The 5818-nt window shown below is 37.2% G+C and overlaps 1 long non-coding RNA gene across 1 annotated transcript; it reads right to left on the bottom strand.

Moving 5' to 3' along the window:
* Positions 1-389: 389 nt before the first annotated feature.
* LOC120511597 lies at positions 390-4924 on the bottom strand. The gene is made up of 3 exons (XR_005629767.1): positions 4848-4924; positions 3090-3176; positions 390-2551 (listed from the first exon to the last, which is right to left on the bottom strand). It is a non-coding gene; the product is annotated as an uncharacterized LOC120511597 (long non-coding RNA).
* Positions 4925-5818: the final 894 nt, after the last annotated feature.

Genomic DNA, 5818 nt, shown 5'->3' with positions numbered 1-5818 from the left:
CTGCACCCAGCCTTAAACTTCTGGGAATTTCCCCAAGGGGAGGACTAATAGCTATTCTAAAAGGCCTTTTCTCCTTATGGAAGAAGAGACAATACTTAAGCAGAAGAACTTAAGCAGGACTTTAGCCAAGTTAAAATGAGAATTAATCTATTCATTTCTGTCTGGACATCTTCAGTGCTTTTAAACCACACTCCATCTGTCTAAGTTAATTCAGTTGGGATTGAGGCTACACCTATAATAATAAAAAAATAAAAGTCAGACCAAGTTTGCCATGTTTGCTGATATTGCTAAACCTTTGGCTTCTCAAGTGCAGCTTCGTCCTATGCTAACTACAAATCTCACAGAAAATGTCCAGGTATATAATATAGGTCACTCTGGGAAGGGGAAAAAGCTGGATGCAAAGGTGCCGTGTCATTTTCCATCAAAGCCACTATCAAGGCCCTTGCACACTTGTTTAGTAAAACAAGCATAGCCAGCCTATCTCTCCTTGGGTATTTTTCACTGTACTAGTCCCTCTTTACAAGGCAAGAGGTAAAGTTCAGTCTAGAAGTTCAGTCCTACAAAAGATAAATCTGTGGCAAACCAGTGTTTACTTTCCCTGTGTTTTCCCTCATTTGATGTACAATGGGATAAACTTCAATTCTTTTTCCCTTTATGTGTATAAATAGGTAGACTGCACGCTGCAATGCATACCCATCATGTGGCAATAGCCAAGTTATGTAGAAAAACATGTGAAAAACTAATTTCAGGAATATGGGGATACATTATCTTGAGGTCTTGGAAACCCAAGAGACATGACCTAAACTCACCATTTGCCTTAGATGCAAATAAATATCCTTGAGCATCCATTTACACACAAGAAAAAGTAGTCAAATAACATGATGCTTTTATGTTGGTCTGTTGTTGGGCCACATATAAAGATATGTTTGATAGAAAAAAACAAGTACTATTGATCACAAGACAAAAAAGAAAGGAGCACTTTACATCCAAGGACATTTGCCAGCAGTGTTACCTCAGATTAGACAAAAAGAATATTCACATATGGGGAAAACAGGTTCACTAGGAACATGAACAAAGTGAAATTAAAACAGCAAGAGTAGGAAGCTTCAACAAATCACAAAGTGAGAAAAGGCAGCACCTTCTTTTCTGTGAGGCTGCCATCTGGTGAAGATTTTTATCCCATTCCTTTGCCCGTCTTTAAAGCAACAAAATATTTTGAAATGCTGACTGAGAAAGCAAACAGACAATCATGACTGTCCCTGCACAACGCAAGCAGAGCTCGCAGAAACACTGCCCAAGACTCCTTGCTGAGACAGGCTCCTGGAGGAGAGGGACCAGCTGCTGGGGAAGAAAGATATGCTGTGGGGCTGCTCTGGGATAGTGCAATTTGTGTTCCTGAGCCATGCCTGGGGGCACAACACACCCTGTTTCACACATTTCTCTGCATATCACCATGAGGCACAGCCATAGTCTAGTCCCAAACCATGGTTAGGGTTCAGCTCAATGCTCTTACAAAGGGGAGGGAGCAAGGGAGAGAATGGCATCCCAGGTAAATGTTATATCCTGTCCTCTGCAGTGACAAAATGGTCCCAGCAAGAAGAAAAAAGTGGGAATGAATATTAATATACTAATCAGCAGTCAGTTTTTTTTTTTCAGTTTTAAACATTCTTTTGTGAGATTTCTTACAAGTAGATTTTAAATAAAGCAAATCAAAATTAGATCTTGCGGAGGAAAAAAGAACAGTAGATGATTTCCTTTCTAATTCCACAGAGGTAAAACAATATTGAAAATTAACTGTACATTTTTAATATAAAGTAGAAAAATGTCAAGAAGGACTGAAAGATTACCTGTAGACAGATGACTCAGACACCCCACTTACTGAACAAAGCAAATTTTGATTCAAGTTTCTGCTGCAGAATGAGCATACCAGGTTGGGTCACATCCATGAACCCTAAAAGTGCTCTAGACAAAAAGCCATTGTCTTCTCCATGGGTAAAGGCCTTTCCTGCAAACTTTGCAGCAGAAATCTTGGCTACCTTGAAGACTGAGGCAATCCTTCCACTGAAACTGAATAACACTAGCAATAAAGTGTTATTTGACATATATAAACCAACATTGCATAGGGGATGCTGGGTGTTAACAATTTGAAACATATCTTTAACTTAAGTGCGATCCCAAACAGTCACAAAAAAAGCAGGCATATCTTCTCAATCCAAGGGTAAATAGCCTTACATGTTACTAGTGGAGACACATAAAAAGGTCTTTCTGCCTATAATGTAAACTCACTGTAAACTCCATTTATTTCTTTCTTTTTAGTGAAACTCAACAGTTCTAGTGTTAAAATTCATATCAGCACTAAAGTAGCACAACTTCTTTTCCTGTTGTGGAAAGAGGACCTCTCTGGCTTCAGTCTGGAAGAACTTCCATGGCTTCAATTGGTGAATGTCTCTTAAGCTTGTCTTTAGTTTAAGCCAGAAAATCGCTTCTCTTGAGAATGCTCTGCTCTCTGAAGGCTACATCTACATGTGTACCAGCTTCTCAGCTGTAAAATCTTTAAAATAATGTCATGGTGTTATAACAATGTATTCTGAAGATAATTTCTCTAATATTTTGAATTTGGATGAGTATCGCTACAAAAGCCATTAGAGAAATTTAATCTTAAAATAACTGAATTTGTAAGTCTGCCATCCAGTGTTTAGTATAAACTTTCTCCCTAGCACTGGCTTTTTCACTGTTTGGTCTATTTATTTTTTCTCTTGAGTTTGACCATATAGAATCAACTCCTTTCTGTCTTCCGCAGGCATTCTGAATTGCTCTCATTTTCCTGTTTGACTATTTCTCTGTCTCTTCCAAATTTCATGTTATCTGCAAATATCATTAACATTGCAGATTTCCCTTTTATTTGTAAAACATGCAGGATAAAAGTACATGTCCTTGAAGAAGAACACATAAAATAATAACTTCCAGTGAAAAAATTAATTCACAATGTAATAATGACTCAGAATATTTCTGGTACTGCATAAGAATCCTGGACATACAGAAAATGTTGAGAGGAATGCCAGAACTGGGTAATCAGACCCATTTCTTACCTGGCAATATCTGATTCCTCAAGGATAAACCTAGTCAAGCACATCTTGCTGACATCCACTGGAATTCTGGGGTTATACACTCACCATCTGTTGAAATTATTTCATTGCATAAGAATATACAAAGCTTCTAGGGAGTAATACATTAAAATTATCAGCACAACTGTTCAAAGAATTTAAGGACAGAAATTCTGTAAATAATGAAAGGACATCATTTATTTAGTGAAACAAATGTCATTTGTTGAAGCTGGGTATTCTGTTAAAGTCTATGACTCTTAGATAACAAACTAAGCACTGCAAATCTTGTTTTGAAATGGACTTCAAAGGGCCTCTGTCTTGTGTCCCAAACTGGTAAAGCAGAACTAAGAGCACAAAACAAAATTAGTTTTAAATGTCTGTTTGAAACTTCTTACATGACTTCAACATATTATTTTACATTTCTGATTTACAAAGCTTATTGTCCCTGCATGATTTGTGTTGTCATTTGAATCTACAATTCAAGCTGGAAACAAAATAAATTTTGGCTTAATGTAAATTAGAGACAAAGGTTATTTTTCTTCTTTTTCTACTACCTTAGTTCCACAAGTATATTGCATAATGATGACTTTTTTCCTTCTGCTGTTAACCAGGTAAACATAATCTAGTATATGGGATCATTTTGCAATGAAATAATGGTACAAAAATGTAAACTAGAATCTGCTCACAGAGCTGTACTGATCTTTGTTAAATTGTGGGTGTATTTGACCTTGCTAGATATTTGTGACATCCTATCATTTCACTCTGCACAATTAACTCTGAAGCAGTTCTAGACACAATGTCATCTGATGGCAATTAAATAAAATCAAACATTTAGAAAGTAATAGTGCACATGGATACCATGATAACCCTTAAAACATATTCATTGTTATCTAAGAAGCAGTGCAGAGGAAATATAACAAAATTCTGAGAAAAAAACCACCTTGTTCTGACTCTGATACTGCTACTCATGTCCTCTGCTTGATGCCCTTTTGTTTAAGTACTGCTTTATCAGTGCTCCACGTTGAAAAAAATATGCTCCTTTTTATTATTTCAGAGTTATTTCAATTGTGATCAAACAAGATAGGAGTTTAATTGCTTTAGTGCTTCAAGTTTTAGAAGATTAGCTCTGGAAGCATCTAAATGCACATCCTTTCCTGTTTTCCCCTTGCTCCCTGTGAAGAGGGAGTTCTCTGCCAGCCTTGCCCAGCAATAAATTAAGTTACCTCCCTACTGTCACAACAGTTCTGAAAATTGCTTCTTCACCACGTTGTTCCAGAAAGAGAGTAAATAGGAGCATACAAGTGAAACAGGATATTTTAATAAATCACAAAAAACTGTATGTATTTGTCAAGTTGAACAAGGTTGCTCTTGAAGAATATATCATCAAAAACATCATAATTATTGGCATACAGAAGTATGTCTGCTTGCTCCTGGAACACAGAGCAACACAGAAGATAAAGTCAAATGTACAGTGATATTACATAGCACAGACTTTGATCGTTCCTTCTTCTCTGCTGTGGGCTCTCTGCCTTGGGGAACACCATTTCCTGATGCCAACATGACATCTACACATGTCCATATCCTGGCATTCAAAGTACACAACCTACCACCATCAGAGCTGTCCCCTTGTTCAGGTGACCTGGGTATGGTTGTTTCTCTTCCTGCTGGAAATCTTCCATCAAGAATTTCATCCAGATTAATTTTGTGTTACCACAAAATGAAACCTGTGATTTATACTCTTACCTTTCCTGATCTGGAGGAGCTCTGGGTTCATCTTTCCCACACACACTTCTGCCATGCTCTTCCTTTGCCTCTTCTCATGTTTGTTTAAGGATTTCCCATTGGTGCTCTATTTTATCTTGATAAGGCACCAAATCTCTTTGTTTAGCTCATTCCTTCACCTGTGTGACACCTGCAGCTCGATTGCAGCTGTCTCTGGGGACTCTGCATTTCCACTCAGCTCCAGGCTGCCTCTCAGCCACCTCTGATGATGTCTCTCTCCTGTCTCTTGCTTCTCACCCATAAGGTGTTGAATTTCCCTGCCTCTATCTGGTTAAAGTAGATTCAGCTTTATTTTCTGCCAATACAAAGAATGAGCTTGCCACTCTTACCAGATGCTCAATCTGTCCTTGAACCAAGGACACATGCTCTGAATTTCAATCATGCACAGGTTGATTTGACTTCTAAGGGGCATGAAAATATGGACAAAACCAACAATTAAAGCATCCTCCTGCTTCCTGTTTTGCCATGATGCTTTAACTAGTGATTTGATATAAATTATATTTAATTTGCTTTATTTACATGAGACAAAGGATTTCATTGAGAGGAGGAGATGCTTTGATTAAGCTCATATTAAGCAAACACATTAACTATTAACTAATAGTACTTCATTTAATTTTTTCTTCAATTGAAAACAGTATTAAAGTAAAAAAGGTCTCATGTGACAAAAATAATTTCCCCAGATTAGCCTTTTTAAATGATAAAATATTTTGACAACATGCTCAAAATTTTTCTTACTGTTCAGTAACAGGCTACAGCTTCCTAACAACGTAACTGCCTCTCCTGTATATTTTTAACAAATTCATAAGACTGCTAATTGGTGCCCATACATTTAGGAAAAGCAGGTAAGACAGTCAACATGATTACAAGCCAGTTAATTTAACATGCTAAAATTTCTCATTTAAGTCCAATGCTGGTATATAATTACAGCCAGG

Source organism: Passer montanus, unplaced genomic scaffold (assembly GCF_014805655.1).
Source record: "Passer montanus isolate IOZ18808 unplaced genomic scaffold, ASM1480565v1 scaffold67, whole genome shotgun sequence".
Taxonomy (NCBI): Eukaryota; Metazoa; Chordata; class Aves; order Passeriformes; family Passeridae; genus Passer; species Passer montanus.
The sequence above is the reverse complement of the archived record's forward strand: the minus strand, read 5'-3'. Positions and strand labels throughout refer to the sequence as shown.